The following is a 19,885-nucleotide window of genomic DNA, read 5'->3' on the forward strand; positions in this document are numbered from 1 at the left end:
GAATCCAATAGAGAGTTCAGATTTAACTTCAAGTTTACAGAAAACGCAAAAGATAAAAAAATACAAGGAAACAATGAGACAAATCCTACTGATAATGGGACATCCCAAGGTTCAACTGGAACTATTTCTTCAACAGTCAGTCTCACAGAGAAAAAAAACCGAAGAGAGACTATTCACAGTGAATGCGTTAGAAGCACAACAACTACATGCAATTCATGCTCTTGACTCTACGTCACTTTGTCCAACCAGCTGTAAGATATTTTGGGGACAAATACGGACATCAGAATATGAAGTGGGTGTTAGATAATATTAGGATATTACTGTAAATCATTAGATACAAAGTACTGATGTAAAGTATTGTCTTCATGTTTAAAAATCTTATTTCTGACATCGTAAACGTGATTTTACTTTTTATTCATTATTTTTTAAAAATCTTTTTATGGAGCGCCTGCATGGCTCAGTCAGTCAAGCGTCTGGGATCTCAGCTCAGGTCATGATCTCACAGTTCAATTCATGGGATCGAGCCCCATGTCAGATTTCCTGCTGACAGCGTGGAGCCTGCTTGGAATTTTCTCTCCCCCTCTCTCTCCACCCCTCCCGACTCGCGCATGCTCGCTCTTTCTCTCTCAAACAAAGTTTTTTAAAAATCTTTTTAGAGATTAATATTGAATATGTGGACGTTAAATATGTCTATAATTTACTTTAAAACAATAAAAATAGGATAAGACATACAGGAAAACCTTACATGTCTTAAATCTAAGACACTTATATTGGTGTTCATTATCCTATTCTACTTTCCTGAATGTTCAAAATTTTTATCATTAAGACAAGAAAATGTGGACATGGCTTTCAGGAAGATAGAACAGATGTCCTCTTCCTTATCCATCCTACTAAGTACAATGAAAACTATGGGCATTATATATAAAATAAACATCAGAAGACTCTGAGAGGTAGAGAAAAGGCAGACTGACCGGGGACCCTGGAACCCAAGGAACAACACAATGGTGAGTTACTTGGGGTTTCTTTCGCCTCCTCTATCCCAGACTTGGAGCTGAAGAAGCCAGTAACCCAGAATTGCCAACAGATACAGACAACAAAAGCACCCCCCAAAAAAACCTGTTCTCTTTTCAAAGAACCAGAAAAGGGACAGTCTAGCAAGACAAAACTTTTAGACAACCATTCTACCCCATAAAACAAAACAAAGCCCCACAAAACACAAAACTACAGTCCCACCTCCTAACTTCTACTTTTATGAGGCTGTAACGAGGCACCCCACCCTACCCCACCAGGGCAGAACCAGTGGAGGCCATGTAGGAACCCTGGACTTGCCAACCAGCCGACCAAACAGTAAGGAACCCCCACCCCACCACAGTCAGTCAAGACCAAACTGATGTACAAGTTTACAGTTATATTCCTATCACAATCCAAGCAAGATGTTTTGTAGACATAGATAAGATTGTTGTAAAATTTATGTGGAATCGTTTAAAAAAAAAAAAAAGTAACATATCTGAAACAATTGTGAAAAAAGAAGAGTGGGAGGAATTGAGCCACCCGATTTGAAGACTTATTATACAGCTAGAATAATCAAGACTGTGCGGTGTTGGTGGGTGAGCAGAAGTATGAATCAACAGAACAGAACAGAGAACCGGAAAGAGACCCACACAAATATGCTCAAGCGACTTTTCACAAAAGTACAAAAGCAATTCAGTAAAAGAAAGATAACCTTTCCATTAGTGCTGGAGCAATGGGACATTTACAGACAAAAACTGAACCCCAATCTAAGTTTCACACCTTATACAAAAATTAATGCAAAATGTATCATGAACTTAAATGTAAAACGTAAAACTATAAACTTTTAGGAAAAAACTGTAAGAGAAAATCTTCTAGACCTAGAGCTAGGTGAGGAATTCTTGGGCCGGATACCAAAAGCATGATCCATAAAAAGAAAAATTAATCAATCCAGACACCATCAAAATTTCAAACCTTTGCTCTGCAAAAGACCTGTTTAAGAGAGAATAAAAAGTCAAGCTACAGGGGCGCCTGGGTGGCTCAGTCAGTTAAGTGTCTGACTTTGGCTCAGGTCCTGACCTTATGGTTCATGAGTTCGAGTCCCACATCAGGCTTATAAACCCCTCCCCCACCCATTCTCTCTCTCTCTCTCTCTCTCTCTCTCTCTCTCCTTCCCTCTCCCTCTCTCTCTCTGTGAAAAGAAACATCAAAAAAAATGTTAAAGAAAAAGTCAAGCTACAGAGTGGGAGAAAATTTTTGCAAACCACCACTTATCTGACAAAGGACTGGTATCTAGAATTCAAAACACAGTTTTAGGGCGCCTGGGTGGCGCAGTCGGTTAAGCGTCCGACTTCAGCCAGGTCACGATCTCGCAGTCCGTGAGTTCGAGCCCCGCGTCGGGCTCTGGGCTGATGGCTCGGAGCCTGGAGCCTGTTTCCGATTCTGTGTCTCCCTCTCTCTCTGCCCCTCCCCCGTTCATGCTCTGTCTCTCTCTCTGTCCCAAAAATAAAAATTAAAAAAAAAAAAACAAAAAAAAAACACAGTTTTAAAAAATCCAATTGGAAAATGGATGAAAGACAAAGACATTTCACCAGAGAGGATAGAAAGAAGGCAAGTAGCACACAGCATTACTAGCCGCCAGAGAAACAAACTCCAACCACAATAAGGTATCACTACACACCTATCAGAATGGTTAAAATAAAAAAAAAAAAAAAAACAGTGACAGCACTAAACCCTGACAAGGATGCAGAGAAACTGGACCACTCCTACAATCCTAGGGGGAATATAAAACGGCACAGTCACTCTGGAAAACAGCTCAGCATCTTCTTAAAAAACTAACCATGGAACTCCCATGTTACTTCTGAGGGTTTATCCGAGAGAAATAAAGACTTCCATCTCCACAAAAACCTAAGCCCAAATGCTTACAGCAACTGCTTTGTCAAAACCTGCAGACACCCACATGCCCTAAACCGCAGTACGGCTGCACCAGGGAATACTACTCAGCGATAAAAAAAAAAAAAAAAAGGAAAAAAAAAAAAAAGGAACAGTACCACTGATACATACAACAGGCAGGACGAATCTCCAGGGAATCATGCTGCCGTGAATACAGCCGCTCCCGAAAGCTTACGGGCTCTATGGTTACATGTTTATAACATCCTTGAGCCTGAAATAACAAAATTACAGAAATGGGGAACACAACAGAGGTCACCAGGGATTGAGGAGAGGATGGGGCAGGAGAGAAGGGAAGGCCACTAGCCACGGTCAACAGGAGAGGTCCTTGGGGAGATGGAAATGTCCTCCGTCCTGACCAGATCAATGTCCGTATCCCGGGTGTGATACTCAGTTTTGCAAGACGTTACCACTGGGGAAACCTGGACCAGCCATACAGCATATCCACACAACTTTTCCTGCTGTAAGGAAATCTGTAACTATGTTAAAATACAATGATTAAGGGGGGAGAAAATCACCTGGGAAGAAAAAGGAATGTACACTCGAGTACATTTACTGACAGTGCGGCTGCTACTTCTACCACGTCCAGGCGTGAAACAAGTGCTTCACGCGTCACCTCACTGACCACTCACAACTCGTGCTTCTGGTGGTGTTACCGCCCTCCCTTTAGACAGCCAGGAAGCACACGGAAGCTCGCTCACCCCAAGATCAACAACAATCCCAGGCCAACGAGCCCCAGCCCGTGGCCTGAGCAGCCCTCTGCTGCGGACTTCACATAGCGACAACCACGGTGCCTCACCCCGGTCGCCCAAACCAGTGTCAGGATCCCGATACTCTCCGCTGCTCTCAGGCCCCTCCAAAGAATCTCCCCTCTCCCACCTGCCAGATCCCCATCTCTCCATGCACAGCTTTCAATTAACAGACCAGCTTTCCAGGCAGGATCTTTTTGTGCCCTTTACTGCAGTGAGGTCTTTACAACTGGGACGAATTATGCCCAGTAAGTCCAACCCCCATTCAAAGCTCAGCCAATTTTACATCGTTAGTCATAACAAAAGATCAGAAATAATCTAACCTGATAAAGACCAGCTGAGCTACAGTTAACAAGGATAGGACATGGTCAAGGTGAGGTGGTCAATCACAGGCCTCCTCCTTCCCTAGACACAGGAATGGGGCCCGTGACCCAAGCCTGCAGAGTAACCCATCTTCCTGGCCACCATAACCGGTTCAGGTTTGGACATGACAAGCCCAGACCATGAGGATCATCAGGAGGACTTGTGTGCCAGAGCCAACAGAAGAGGTGGCTTCCCTTCCCACTGAAGTGGCCAAGGTGGGGGAGGACGTCAGCCTGCGGATGCCAGGGGCCATGCTGCCTGCCACAGGGCAGAAACGACCTAGGGAATGAAGCCTAACATGAGCTGGAGACAGAAAGAGCCACACTGACATTATCTGCGCGCCTGGTTCAAAGCCCTGCTCTGCCCCGTCATGTGAGCCGGTCAGTTTCCCTTTGTGGCTTAAATGAGTTTAAACTGGGTTTTCCGCTCTTGCAAACAAGAGCCCTGCCCAATTCAGCAAACTAGATAAGGAAAAATGAACCAGGTTAGTCTTTCTGCAATGGGTTCTATTTATTTAAAAGACCATCCACCAGTGAAAAAATCGTTCTGTGGTCAAAAAAATTCAGGAAATTCTGCTTCCTTACAGACTGCCAGTACGCATTAGGGCAAAGACTGAAAAACTGCAGTGAAGAAACTAAAACTCATTTATCTTAGGAATTTTCTGAAAATTAATTTCTCATAGATCTCCTCTTCATGAGGCTAAAGATGGTGCCAAAAACAGAAGGCCTGAGTGAAGCAGGCCCTCAGATCCTCTCCCCCACTCTGCACACATGGAAAACTTCCTTCTTTTACAGGGAGATGGTCCATGGACTCTGCCCAGCAATGTTACTATGAATGAACAGCCCACCCTCCCAAGAACAGCCCTTCCACTCTGACTTCCTCAAGCACAGAAGCCCAGCAGTGGCCGCTCTTCCGGCATCGTCACCGTCTCTCTACTCAATCATTACTGCCTAGATACAAACATGCTGCTATTTCTCCCACTGAAAAAACAAAAACCTTATCTTGAACCCACCTCCTCCATGTACTATCTCACTCACATTTCTCTCCCTTAAAAAAACACTCCTTGTCCCTTGGCAATGATGTGGATGGAGCCAGAAAGTATTATACTAAGCGAAGCAAGTCAGCCCGAGAAAAGACAAATACCGTGTGATTTCACTCATCCATGGAATTTAAGAAACAAAGCAAAAGGAAAGAAAAGAAATGAAGAGGCAAACCAAGAAACGGGTTCTTAATGCTAGGGAACACACTGATGGTTCCCGGAGGGCAGGCGGGTGGGGGACGGGTGAAACAGGAGATGGGGAATAAGGAGAGCACATGTGCTGAGCACAGGGTGTCGTGGAAGTGTTGAATCACTCACTGTACACCTGAAACTAATCTTACATTGTATGTTAACTATCCTGGAATTAAAACAAAAACTTAACCAAAAAAAGAGGGGCACCTAGGTGGCTCAGTCAGTTAAGCGTCCCACTTAGGCTCAGGTCATGACCTTACTGCTCGGGAGTTCGAGCCCCTCGTTGGGCTCTGTGCTGACAGCTGGGGGCCTGGAGGCCGCTTCAGATTCCGTCTCAGTCTCTCTGCCCCTCCCCTGCTCGTGCTCACTCGCTCGCTCTCTCTCTCAAATATAAAACATTAAAAAAATTTAAAAACTCAACAAAAAAAAGAAAGAAAAAGTCCTGCAAGTTCCTATTCAAGAGGATGACGTAGGAAGACTCTGAAACTCACCTCCTCCACAGAACACACCAAATTACGCCTATTAATAGAACAATTCCTCCTGAAGAACTGAGGGCTGACTGAGCAGCTACACAACAACCAAAGACAGAACAGCTAGAGACGGAGATACGGTGACAAAGGGAATGTCCACCCCCGACACCGTGCACTGCAGTGGGGAAGGACAGTACTGAGAAACCAGGAGATCCTTCTGTCCTTGGGCCCAGGAAAAAAACCCCACAGTTTAACAGAGCAACTAGCATATAAGAGAGGCAACGCCAGACCTCCGCCAAGCAGCAGAAGAGCTGCAGGAAAGCTGCAGGAAAGCGCCAGGACAGAGGGACTGGAGAACGGAGAACGACACATTAATGCTCCCACCCCACCTAAAAAGCCTAGACTGGAACAGGGTCAGGCACCACAACAGGCAGGTCCAATTCTCCCAACAGACTGTGCCTTCTGCCAGCCCAGGGTCTGCGAGCCCACACCAGCCCTAGAAGAAAAGCCGCGGTTTGAAAGGGTGGACCAAGTGTGGGAATGCTCTCTCCCTCTCCACGTCAAAACACCAGACCGTAGAAGGGTCTGGCTGCCCTCAGAGGCAGATTCCAACACGGAAACTGAAGGGTCTGGATGACGTAACTGGTGGGAGCGGTCATCACAGGGACTTTGTGACCTCAGCAAGCCCAGGACCCACAGGCCCACACCAGCCGTCCTAGGTTACTGGGGCAAAGAAAACAAGCTACAGTTCTGTGTTTTATGTGTGTTTTAATTTTTACTGGGTTTTTTTTAACTTTTTAAAATTTGTCTTGTTTTCTTTATTATGTTTTTCTTTTTGGTTTTGTCCTTATTCTCTTTTTTCTTTTCTCCTTTTATTATTTTTTCTTCTTTAAATTCTTTTTTCTTTAATCTTTCTTTAAAAAGCCATGGTTTGGGGGCACCCAGGTGGCTCAGTAGGTTAAGCATCTGACTTCGGCTCAGGTCTCGATCCTGCAATTCGTGGGTTCGAGCCCCACGTTGGGCTCTGTGCTGACAGCTCAGAGCCTGGAGCCTGCTTTGGATTCTTGGTCTCCCCCTCTCTCTCTGCCCTTCCTCTGCCTGTGTCCTCTCTCTCTCTCTCTCTCTTAAAAATAATCAAACATTTAAAAACTAAAAAAAAAAAAGCCATGGTTTAAAATTTTTAAGTTTATTAATTTATTTGGGGGAGAAAGAGAGAGAGACAGAGAGAGCAAGCATACATATGAGTCGGGGAAGGACAGCAAGAGGGGGAGAGAGAATTCCAAGCAGGCTCCACACTGTCAGCACAGAGCCCAATGCAGGGCTCGAACTCACAAACCGTGAGATCATGACCTGAGCCAAGAACAAGAGTCAGACGCTCAACTGACTGCACCACCCAGGTGTCCCTAAAAAGCCACAGTTTAAAGGAGTGAAAGAGTACAGCTAAAGTTAAAAGAGTACAGTTAAAGGAGTAACTAAGCACATATGGACACAGCTCCAGCCAGCACAAGTCAGCAAGCATACCCAGTCTGCATAGGGTCTCCATACACAAGACCAGTCTTTCAACTTTTGGAGAAATAACCATTTTGCCTGATCCATAGAAACAAACACAAAAAGTTAAGCAAAATGGAGAAACAGAAGAATATGTTCTAAAAGAATAAAAGAAAAGAAAAAGCCTCAGTAAAAGAACTAAATGCAATGGATTTAAGCAGTATGCCTGATAACGAATTTAAAGCAATGATTGTAAAGGTCCTCAGTGGGCTAGAGAAAAGACTGGAAGAGTTCAGTCAGACCTTCAAGAAAGAGATAGAAAATATTAAAAAGAACCAATGTGACATAAAGAATACAACAACCCTAATAAAAACCACACTAGAAGGAATCAACAGTACGTTAGAGGATGCAGAAAAACATATCAGCAATCTCAAAGGGTAATGGAAGGCACACAAGCTGAACAGCAATGAGAATACAATTTTTATAAAATGAAAAGTTTAAGAGATCTTTGGATAACATCAAGCAAACAGACATTCACATTACAGGGGTCTCAGAAGAAAGAGAAAGGTTCTGAAAACTTATTTGAAGAAGTAAAAACTGAAAACTTCCCTAATCTAAAGAGGGAAATAGACATCCGGGTCCAAAAAGCAGAGTTCCAAACAAGAAGAACCCAAGGAGGTCCACAACATAGCACATAATAATTAAAATGTCAAAGGTTAAAAAAGAGAGAATCCTAAAAGCAGCAAGAGAGAAACAAAAAGTTCCCTAAAAGGGAAACCCCATAAGGCTATCAGCTGATTGTTCAGCAGAAATTCTGCAGGCCAGAAGAGCAAGGCGTGATATATTCAAAGCACTGAAAGGAAAAAACCCACAACCAAGAATACTCTACCTAACAAGATTATCATTCAGATTGAAAGGAAAGAAACAGTTTTCCTGACAAACAAAAGTTAAAGGAGTTTATCACCACTAAACCAGCCTCACAAAGAACGTAAAAGGGACTTCTTTAAGTGGAAAAGAAATGGCCAATTAGACATAAGAAAAAGATGCAAAATATGACAACATATACAGAAAATGTGCAGAAGGGAGTAAAAAGAGAAGGCGAAAAAGAAAAAGGAGAAAGATTTTCCGTCTCTGTTTTTTTCTAGAATGTGTTTGAACTCAAATGACCATCAAATTATTTTTGAGACAGAGAGAGACAGAGCATGAAGGGGGGAGGGGCAGAGAGAGAAGGAGACACAGAATCGGAAGCAGGCTCCAGGCTCTGAGCCATCAGCCCAGAGCCCGACTGGAACTCACGGACCGCGAGATCGTGACCTGAGCTGAAGTCGGACGCTTAACCGACTGCGCCACCCAGGCACCCCTAATGACCATCAAATTAATACGAACTGCTCTTTACTTAGCATGCTATATATGAATGAACTTCATGGTAACCACAAACTCAACCTATGATAGATACACAAGAAATAAAGAGAGAGAAGGCCAAACAAAATCTCGAGGAAACAGAGCAAAAGAAAGGAACAAAGAACTACAAAACAGCCAGAAAACAAAATTTTTAAATAGCAATACACACCTATCAATAATTACTTTAAATGTAAATGGCCTAAATGCTCCAACCAAGACACAGAGAATGTTTAAAAAGAAAAAACAGGGGCGCCTGGGTGGCTCAGTCACTTAAGCGGCCCACTTCGGCTCAGGTCATGATCTCGCGGTCCGTGAGTTCAAGCCCCGCGTCAGGCTCTGTGCTGACAGCTCAGAGCCTGGAGCCTGTTTCAGATTCTGTGTCTCCCTCTCTCTGACCCTCCCCCATTCATGCTTTGAATCTCTCTGTCTCAAAATAAATAAACGTTAAAAAATAAAAATTAAAAAATTAAAAATTAAAAAAAATAAAAAAACAAAAGAAACAAGACCCACTGTACATCACCTACAAGAGACTCACCTTAGATCTAAAGACACACACAGACTACAAGCAAAGGAGTGCTAAAACATTCACCATGCACATGGAAGCAAAAGAAGAAAAAAAAAAAAAAAGCCAGGGTACTAATACTCTTACCAGACAAAATAGACTTCTTTAAAGCAAACACTGTTAAAGAGACAAAAAAGGGCACTGGCATTACATACATAATGATAAAAGGATCAATCCAGCAAGAGAATATAACAACTGTAAGTATCTATGCAGCCAACGCTGGAGCACATAAATAGGTAAAACAAATATTAACAGACATAAGGAGAGAAATTAACAGTAATACAACAGTAGAGGACTTTAACACCTCACTTACATCAATGGATAGATCATCCAGACAGAAAATCAGTAAGGAAAGAATATATTTGAATGATACACTGGAGCAGATGGATATAACATACACAGAATATTTCATCCAAAATAACAGAATACACATTCTTTTCAAGTGCACATGGAATATTCTCCAGGATAGGTCATAAACACAAGCCTCAGTAAATTTAAAAAGACTGAAATCATACCATGCATCTTTTCCAACTACAATGGTATAAAACTAGAAACAAATTACAAGAAAAAAACTGGAAACAACACAAACACATGAAGACTAAACAACATGCCACTAAACAACCAATGGGTCAAGAAATCAAAGAAAAAATTTTAAAAATACATGGAGACAAATGAAAACGAAAACACAACAGTCCAAAATCTATGGGACACACAGAAAGTAGTCCTTAAAGAGAAATATATAGCTATATAGGCCTACCTCAAGAAACAAAAAACTCAATCTAACTTTATGCCTAAAGGAACTAAAAAAAGAACAAAGCCCAAAATGAGTAGAAGAAAGGATATAATAAAGATTAGAGCAGAAATAAATGACGTAGAGACTAAAATAACAATAGGAAAAAAATCAATGAAACCAAGAGCTGGTTCTTGAAAAGATAAAACTGAAAAACTTTTAACCAGACTTATCAAGAAAAAAAGGTGAAAGGACTCAAATAAATGAGAAACAAGAGAGAAGTGACAACTCGTATCACAATACAAAGGGTTATAAGAGAATACTATGAAAATTATATGGCACCAAATTGAACAACCTAGAAGAAATAAACTCCTAGAAACATACATCTTCCAAAACTGTACCAAGAAAAAATAGAAAATCTGAATAAACTAGGGAGGCTGGGTGGCTCAGTCAGTTGAGTGTCCAACTCTTGATTTTGGTTCAGGTCATGATCCCAGAGTCATGGGATCAAGCCCTGTGTTGGGCTCCACGCAGACCATGAAGCCTGCCTGAGATTCTCTGTCTCTCTCTCCTTCTACCTCTCCCTCACTAACATCCTCTCTCTCTCTCTCTCGCTCTCTCAAATAAAAAAAAAAAAAAAAAAAAAAAAGATAATTTAAAAAAGAAAGGAATAGACCGATTACAAGTAATGAAATTGAATTGGTAACCAAAAAACTACCAAAAAATAAAAATACAAGACCAGTGAATTCTATCAGACATTTAAAGAACAATTAATACCGATGCTCCTCCAATTATTCCAAAATATAGAAGAGGAAGGAAAGCTTCCAAATACATTCTATGAGGCCAGCATTACCCTGATACCAAAACCAAACACACCACAGAAAGAGAAAACTACAGGCCAATATTCCTGATGAACAGAGATGCAAAAATCCTCAACAAAATATTAGCAAGCCTCATACAACAATACATTAAAAAGACCATTCACCTCGATCAGATGGGACTTATTCCTAAGATGCCAGGATGATTCAATATTCACAAACCAATTCACATCATGAACCATATCAACAAAACAAAGAATAAAAATCATATGATCACCACAATAGATACAGAAAAAGTATCTGATAAGATTCAACATACATTCATGATAAAAACTCTCAACAAAATGGAATTGGAGGGAACATACCTAAACATAAGAAAGACCATATATGAAAAACCCACAGCTAACACCATCCTCAATGGTGAAAAACTGTGAGCTTTCCCTCTAAGGTGAGAAACTAGGCAAGGACATCCACTCTCACCACTTCTCTCAACATAGTCCTGGAAGTCCCAGCCACAGCAATCACACTAGAAAATGACACAAGGGGCATCCATATTGGTAAAGAAGAAGTTAAGCTTGTCACTACTCACAGATGACATGACACTATACACAGAAAATCCTAAAGATTCCACCAAAAAACTACTAGAAGTACTAAACGAATTCAGTATGGTGGCAAGACACAAAATGGATACCAGAAATCAGTAGCATTTCTTTACACTAAAATCATAGAAGAGAAAAAAGAGAAAGACCTGTATACAAAGGGGTCTCACACTGAAAACTGTGAGACACTAATGATAGAAACTGAAAATGACATAAACAAATGGAGAGATATTCCATACTCATGGACTGAAAGAATTAATATCGTCAAAATATCCATATTACCCGAAGCAATTTAATAAAGATTCAATGCAATCTCTATTAAAATGCCAAAAGCATTTTCTGCAAAACCATAACAAATAACAATGAAATCTGTATGGAACCAAAGAAGACTCCAAATAGCCAAAGCAATCCTGAGAAAGAAGAACAAAACTGGAGTTATCACAATTCCAGATTTTAAGAGGTACTACAAAGCTGTAATAATTAAACAGTATGGTACTGGCCCAAAAACAGACACATAGATCAACACGACAGGATAGAGATGCCAGAAATAAACCCACATTTATATGGTCAACTAATCTATGACAAAGGAGGCAAGAATATACAGTGGGGAAAAGACAGTCTTTTCAATAAATGGTGCTGGGAAACTGGACAGCTACACATAAAAGAATGAAACTAGACCACTTTTTTACACCATACATAAAAATAAACTCAATATGGATTAAAGAACTCAATGTGAGACCTGTAACCATAAAAATCCTAGAAGCCAACACAGGCAGCTATTTCTCTAACATCAGCCAAAGCAACATTTTTCTAGATACATCTCCAAAGGCAAGGGAAACAAAAGCAAAACCAAACTACTGGAACTATGTCAAATGAAATGTTTTTGCACAACAAAGGAAACTGTCAACAAAACAAAAAGACAACCTACTGAAGGGGGAAGATGTCTGCAAATGATATATCTGATACGGGGTTAACACAAATATATAAAAAACTACAATTCAACACCAAAAAGAAAAAAAATAATCCAATTAAAAATGGACAGAAAACCTGAACAGGCATTTTTCCAAAGACATACAGATGGCCAACAGACACATGAAACAATGCTCAATATCACTAATCATCAGGGAAATGCAAACCAAAATCACAAAGAGATATCACCTCACACCTGTTAGAATGGCTAAACTCAAAAAGACAAGCATCAACAAGTGTGGGCAAGGATGTGAAGAAAAAGGAACCATCATGTGCTGTTGGTGGGAATGTAAATTGGTACAGACACCATGGAAAACAGTATGGAGGTTCCTGAAAAAATTAAAAATAGATGATCTAATAATTCCACTATCAGGTATTTAGCCAGGGAAAACGAAAACACTAACTCGAAAAGATATGTGCAGCCCTATGTTCACTGCAGCATTATGAACAACAGCCAAGACATGGAAGCCATCTATGTGTACATCAGTAGGCTAACGGACAAGGACAATGCAGTATACACACACGATGGAATATTACACAGCTATAAAAAGGATGACATTGTGCCGTTTGAGACAACATGGATGGACCTAGCAGGTATCACACTAAGTGAAATAAGTCAGCCTGAGAAAGACAAACGCCATATGATTCTACTCATAAATTCCATCTAAAAAATAAATAAATAAATAAACAAAAAGCAGAATCAGAACTATAAACACAGAGAACAAGCTGATGGTTGCCAGCGGGGAAGGTGGTAGGGGACTGGGCAAGATGGGAGAAGGGCAAATTGGGAGATCAGGCCTCCGGTTATGGAATAAGTCATGGAAGACAAGCAAAAGCGTAAGGAATACAGTCAATGACACCGTAATAAGCCAAGTAATGGGAAAGACGGTAGCTACAATTGTGGTGAACATAGCATAATGTATAAACCTGTCAAATCACTAAGTTGTATACCTGAAACTAATGTAACATTGTGGGTCAACTATACTCAAAAAATATAAAATAAAATAAAAATACCTTGCAAGAGCTGTCGACACGTATAGTTTCTGATCTCTGCCCCCACCCCCCCACTCCATTATCTCATGAACCAGGCTTTCACCCCCACCTTTACACCAAAATTGCCTGTCGTGATGTCAGTGACTTCCAAGATACATACAATCATAGATATTCAATCATCTTATAGGACCCTCTCTGCAGCACTTGGCATACTGACCATTCTCTCCTTACGGTACTTTCTTCCCTGACTTCCGGGACCCCACGATCTGTGGGATCTTCTCCTACCACGTCAGCCACACCCCAAGTCTCCTTTGCTGGCTCCTCCTCCTCTCTCCCACTTCCCAACGTCGAAATGCCCCCATGAATCTGGGGACCACCCCATCCGATTTCATCTAGTTCCATGACCTTGAAATACCAACTGCAGATGCTTCTATAACCACCCCCAGACCTCCCCTGAACTTCAGACTCAAATGTCCAGCTGCGTGCTCAATTCCACACCCCTGCCTGATAATGTCGAATAGTTGTTTCAAACCTAAGTCAAAACCAGAACTCTTGACTCTCCCCACCCAACCGCACACACAACCACCACATCACACCCCGCCACCTCGCACACCACCACCACCATCATCTCACACACATCACCGTCATCACCACCACCATCACACCAGACCCTCTCACAACTCTCCCCATCTCATTTAAAGGCAATCCCAACCTTGTACCTGCTCCAGGCAAAAATCGTGGTGTCATCCCTGACTCCTTCCTTCACCCTACATCCAATGCACCAACAAAATCCTGCTGGCTCTATTTTAAAATATATTTTCTGGGGCGCCTGGGTGGCTCAGTCAGTTGAGCGGCCGACTTCAGCTCAGGTCATGAACTCGCAGTTCGTGAGTTCGAGCCCCGCATCGGGCTCTGTGCTGACAGCTCAGAGCCTGGAGCCTGCTTCAGAGCCTGTGTCTCCCTCTCTCTAACCCTTCCCGCTCATGTTCTGTCTCTGTCTCTCAAAAATTAATAAACATCAAAAAAAAATTTTTTTAACTAATAAAATATATTTTCAGAATCTATTTCTAACTGTACCCATTGCCACATTCTTGGTCCAAACCAACATCCACTCTTGCGTGGATTACTGCCATAGGTAGTCTCCCTGCTACTATCCTTAATTCGCAAAGGACATTTTCAGCCCAGGAGCCAGGGATCCTTTAAAACCTAACTTCATCTCAAGCTTCAGATCAAAACCTGCCAATGGTATTCCCTCTGAGAGTAAAAAAAAACAAAATCAGCGCAAAGACCTGCAAGGACCTACATAATCGGCCTCCTGTCACCTCTCTGCCTCTATCTCCTACCATCCCCTCTTCTCCTTGCATGACACATGGGCTCCTTACTAGTTCACAGCCACCAGGTACCCTCATCCCAGGGTCTCAGTGTTGCCTGGATGCCTCAGGGCTTTGCTCAGAGACCACCAGTGAAATCTTCCCAGGCAACTCCCACCTCATCACATATACACACACTTGCTACTCCCCTTCCCCGCCCTGTTCCTCGACCACAGCATCTCATACCTGCTTCGATGTTTTCATTACTTGGTTAAGATCTACCTCTTTCTACTAGAAGATGTACTCCACAAAGGTAAAAGTTTCTGTGTGCTCTGTCCACTGTGTTATCCCCTCTGGTGCCTCAAACTACATCTAGCACATTGCAGCTTCTCAATATATTAATTTCTTTTTTTTTTTTTTTTTTACTGTAGATGACCCAGTCTAACAAGAGACGGCCCGAGGCTACCCGCTCTGTCCCGACTATACTAAACCTTTTCCATATTCTGTGAGTATGCCAAACTAGTTTCTGACTCTGAGGGCTCCACACTTGGCTTTTTTTTCTGCCTGGAATATCATCCCCCAAATAGCTGTATGGCTTGCTGTCCACTTCTCTATTCAAATGACACCTCCTGGGAGAGACCTTTCCTAACCACCACATCGAAGACAACCACACAGAGACCAAGCATCCACACACACTCACACTGACCTCTAACCTGACACCGTAACTGCAGAACAGAACTCCATCTCTCTCACCACAGTGTCACCTCCATCAGCAAAAAAGGCATTACCTCGTTTTCACCACTGTCTCTGTGACGCCTACAACAATGCCCAGCACAGAGCAGACAAACAGTATCTGTTGACCAAATGAATGAATGAATAAGATGCGTAAGGTAAATTTAGCTCATCTTTCTTATACTGGATTGGGATCTAAAGCAAACACCTAATAACCCTCAGAGTTTCTTCTACCACTGTTAGTCTATGAAATAAAGAGGCTAAATGAGAAAGGCTAAGACAGGTACTGCCTTCAAATGTTACTAAAGAACTAGTGAAGGACTGTGAATTAAAGGACACATTAAAAGCCATACTTTTTTAATTACACTTTTTACACCCCATATAGCCCTGTGTATTGATTCAAGGAAGGGAAAGGAATGGAGAAAGAAAGAGGAGAGGAGACATACAACATCATGCAGTACGGGGAGTAGGAAACATTGCTAAGCCTCTCATCTTATAGAACTGAAATCCAAAGAAGCAAAAAGATGTGCACACCAACAGAGTTACATTTAGAAGCCAGGCCTCAACGCCAAGCCCCCCCAACTATAGTTCTGCCTCATTGGCAAAGCCCAAACAACGCAAAAGTCTAATGTGATACGAAGAAATAAACATATTCCAGGAAAAAAAAGGGGGGGGAGGGTGCAAAGGAAAAACAGGCCTTCAAGAAATGCAAATAGCCAATAAGCACTGGAAATAATGCTCAAGCACACTAATAGTGAGTGTTTAAACAATAAATTATTTTTTTGTCTACCCCACCGATAAAAAAAAAAGACGGACAAAACCCTATTGTTGACCGAAAGCATGGTAAAGCTGGTTTATTATTTCCGGAAGTCTTCCTAGCAATACATATCAAACTTTAAACCATATATACCCTTTTCTAAAATGTTTATTTTAAGAGAGAGAACACACGCACTTGCGCATGAATAAGGGAGTGGAGAGAAAAAGAAGAGAATCCCAAGCAGGCTCCATGCTGTCAGCGCAGAGCCCAACATGGGGCTCCAGCTCCCAAACCATGAGATCATGACCTGGGCCAAAATCAAGAGTGAGCCACCCAGGCTCCCCAAGACATATACAGTATATCCTGTGATCCACCAATTCCATTTCTAGAAATTCAATTTAGAGAAACAAAGGAGAACAAATATAAAGCAGAGGATCGTAAATCTGGCTGCATAAGGACTTGAACCATCTCATCACTATTTGTAAAGCTTTTCCTTCCAACAAACTGGTAGAACCGTTAGCCCTCAGAAATTTGTAAATGAGTAAGAAGGAAATGAAAGTCTGAGACTAAAAAGAAACAAGACAACATTGAAAGGAAACAACAGATCATACAGTTTTTTTCTCAAAAGGCTGAGGAATTCAAGTTTGATGAAGGGAATATAAATCGTCAGTGAAAAGGGAGATACTGAAAATGTTAGGAAAAATATATAAAGCAATATCCTATAGTAGTGTTATTTGCACTTGAGATTTATTAGGAGAGTTTTTGTAGTAGCAAATACCCAGGTCCCATTCTGAATTATAATCTCCAAGGAGTGGAATATAAGGACATTAACTTAAAGCTTGCCCAGATGATTCCACTACACATCCCTGATTGAGAACCATCATTCTCCCAGAGATTCTCAACCTTTTTTTTTTTTAGCGTTTATTTATTGAGAGACAGAAAGAGAGAGAGAGCTCAAACAGGGAAGAGCAGAGAGAGGGAAAGACACAGATTCTGAAGCTTGAGTGCTCACTGCATTCACCTGAGGAGCTTTTGAAACCTACGGGCAACTGAGCCCCAGGGCAACTCAATCAATCAAGGGGAACAGGGGCACCTAGCAAGCTGAGTAGGTAAAGCATGCAGCTCTTGGTCTCACAGTCTTGAATTCAAGCCCCAAGCTAGAAGTAGAGATTACTTTAAAAAAAAAAAAAAAAAAATGGGGGAACAGAGCCTGGAGATTGATACTATTTTTTAAACCTTCTAGTAATTCTTACATGTGTAACCACATTGTGAACCAAAGTCCTACACCAGTAGTTTCCATAGTTCGTGGTTCCCAGATCAGCATGATTAGCACCACTGGGAAACTCGGGAGAGATGAAAATTCCCGGGCCCCACGCCAGACCTACTGAATCAGATACTCTGAGTAAAGCCCAGCAATCTGTAACAAGCCTCCAGGTGATCTTGATGTGCACTAAAGTTTGAAAATCTTTATCCTAGAGTTACTCTTTCATAAAAACCATCGAGAGTGTTCATCAAAAATATACTACCTCATCAGCTGATTTCAACCAGGGTGCCAAAAAAAAATTTAACGGGGGGAAAGAACAATCCACATGCAATGAAAGAAGCTGAAGCCCTTCCTCACATTACATACAAAACTTAACTGAAAACGGACCACAGACCTAAATTTAAAAGCGAACACAATAAAACTCTTAGAAGAAAATATAGATGTAAATCTGCGTGATGTTAGATTAAGCATTATTCCTTCCTTAGTTGTGACACCAAGAGCACAAGCAACAAAAAAAAAACTGGACTTCAGCAAAATTAAAAATGTATATGCTTCAAAGAACACCAGCAAGAAAGTGAAAAGAAAACTCATACAACGGGAGAAAGTATTTAGAAATTACATGTCTGATAAACATCTAGTACCAGAATACAGTGAGTACACAAGTCAACAATAAAAAGACAAACAACCCAATGTAAAATATGACAAAAGAGATGAGTACACAGGTCTCCAAAGGTATACAGATGGCCAATAAGCACATGAGAAGATGTCAATATCATTACCTATAAGGGAAATGCAAATCAAAACCACAATGAGATACCACTTCATACACACCAGGATGGCTAAAATCAATAATGACAACAACAGCACTGGCAAAGATGAATATATATTAGATCATCCAGAAAGAGAAAAGAATACAGGGCCAAGCCTTGAGGAACTCCAAATTTAACTGCCAAAAAGAAGACAACCAGCCTATCATAGAGACTAAGAAGCAGCAACCAGAAAAGGAGAAAATCAGTAGGGGATAGAAGGCAAAGGAAGACAGCATGTCAAAGAGGCCAACAAGGTCTGTGCTGCTGAATGTACAAAAAAGGCTGAAATTAATGAAAATGTCTCTTAGATTTACTGATCTGGCATGATATGGAGACGATGGCATTTCCAGATAACGATGGTGACAGCATTACTGAGACGCTAGACTGCCTTTGTGAACATTCCAATGTGGAACACTTTATTCAAGCATAGAAGGTTTGAAATAAATAAGTACCTTGATTATCTGCAATCAGTCTCAAATCCTCTGGAAAGAGAAGTCTGGAAAATAAAAACTCATGAGAAAAAGCGAGCTCCCAACAAGTTCACAAAACCACATAAGGGCTCTTTAAAACTACTTAAAAGGGATTAGACGTCATAAAAGAGAGCTTTCTACAGCCAAGTTAATGATGTTCCACACTACTTCCACCTCCTTACTGACTGGGTCAGGTGTGTTTACATCCACCGAATTTGCCACGATGGTGACCCAGCGTCTGGCCACAGTAATAAACACTGCCCAGCACTACAACACGTCTGCGTGATTCAATTAATACCAACTACAAAATAGGGATTAGGCAGTGAGGGACGTATCCAGATCACCTTCCACCAGAAAAACACGTGGCGTCCCGAGATTCAGAGAGAGGTTTTAGGAGTATAAAAGGGAACAAGAGTGAAAAATCAAGCCACTGGCTCTTCCGGCCAACTTCTGTTTCAATTCTTGAGGTACAGCTCTGTGAAAGCTACCGAACTGCGAACGCCTCGTCCCCATCCATCACACAAATTCAGCGCAAGCGGGAAAACGAATGAAATTAGATTTGACAATAAGGGACGAGTTCCTTTAAATATTCCTCGCAGCCCTGCAGCACGCAACGCCAACCACTCTGTCCTCACTTCTGGCAGCGCTCCCCGCCTCCCAATTCCCTGACCCCAGCTGGCAAGTCCCGTTTCAACTACGAAACAAGCCAGCAAACGGCCCGAGAAAGGCCGAAACGGGGGAAACCAGGTTCCGCCATTAAAGGAGCTCTAGCCACACTCCGCCCCACCCTGATCCCCCCGCCACCCTTACCCAGAGGTCAGGGAATAACACACCAGTCCAAAGTGAGAGGATCCACACGCCGTTCTGCGGATACGGGAAACACTTTAGATGGAGCTCGCCATGACACTTACGTCCCGCCACGTTTATTTGCGCATGCTCCAAGACGGTGGCCGGGAGAGGGCAAACTGCCTCATCGCTGAAAGCGCGAGTTCAGGTCTAACTTGCTTGGGTAAAGATTACAGTTAGAATTTTTTTGGTTGCAAGAGCGAAATTAGACGCCAGAATCTCAGGTTCTTAGAATCGCTTAACAGCTATCTTCTGCTGAGCTCTTACTATGTGTCAGGCACCATATTAAGCTCTTAGCATTTATTATTATTATTATTAATTAGTAGTAGTAGTAGTAGTAGTAGTAGTAGTAGTAGTAGTAGTAGT

At 41.8% G+C, this 19,885-nt stretch overlaps 1 protein-coding gene across 3 annotated transcripts in view; it reads right to left on the minus strand.

The window, feature by feature from the left end:
• Positions 1 to 19,613, minus strand: part of CDKAL1 (CDK5 regulatory subunit associated protein 1 like 1) — a 659,261-nt gene extending 639,648 nt beyond the window's left edge. Inside the window, exons 1-2 of one of the 3 annotated variants that reach the window (XM_043590714.1) lie at positions 19,507 to 19,613; positions 18,656 to 18,699 (exon numbers count right to left, since the gene is read on the minus strand). The gene's annotated coding sequence lies outside the window, so the exon portion shown is untranslated. Of the gene's footprint in view, positions 1 to 18,655; positions 18,700 to 19,483 lie in introns of all 3 variants that reach the window. The other 2 variants (XM_043590713.1, XM_043590715.1) reach the window with 2 other exon arrangements.
• Positions 19,614 to 19,885: the final 272 nt, after the last annotated feature.

Source organism: Prionailurus bengalensis, chromosome B2 (genome assembly GCF_016509475.1).
Source record: "Prionailurus bengalensis isolate Pbe53 chromosome B2, Fcat_Pben_1.1_paternal_pri, whole genome shotgun sequence".
Lineage (NCBI taxonomy): Eukaryota > Metazoa > Chordata > Mammalia > Carnivora > Felidae > Prionailurus > Prionailurus bengalensis.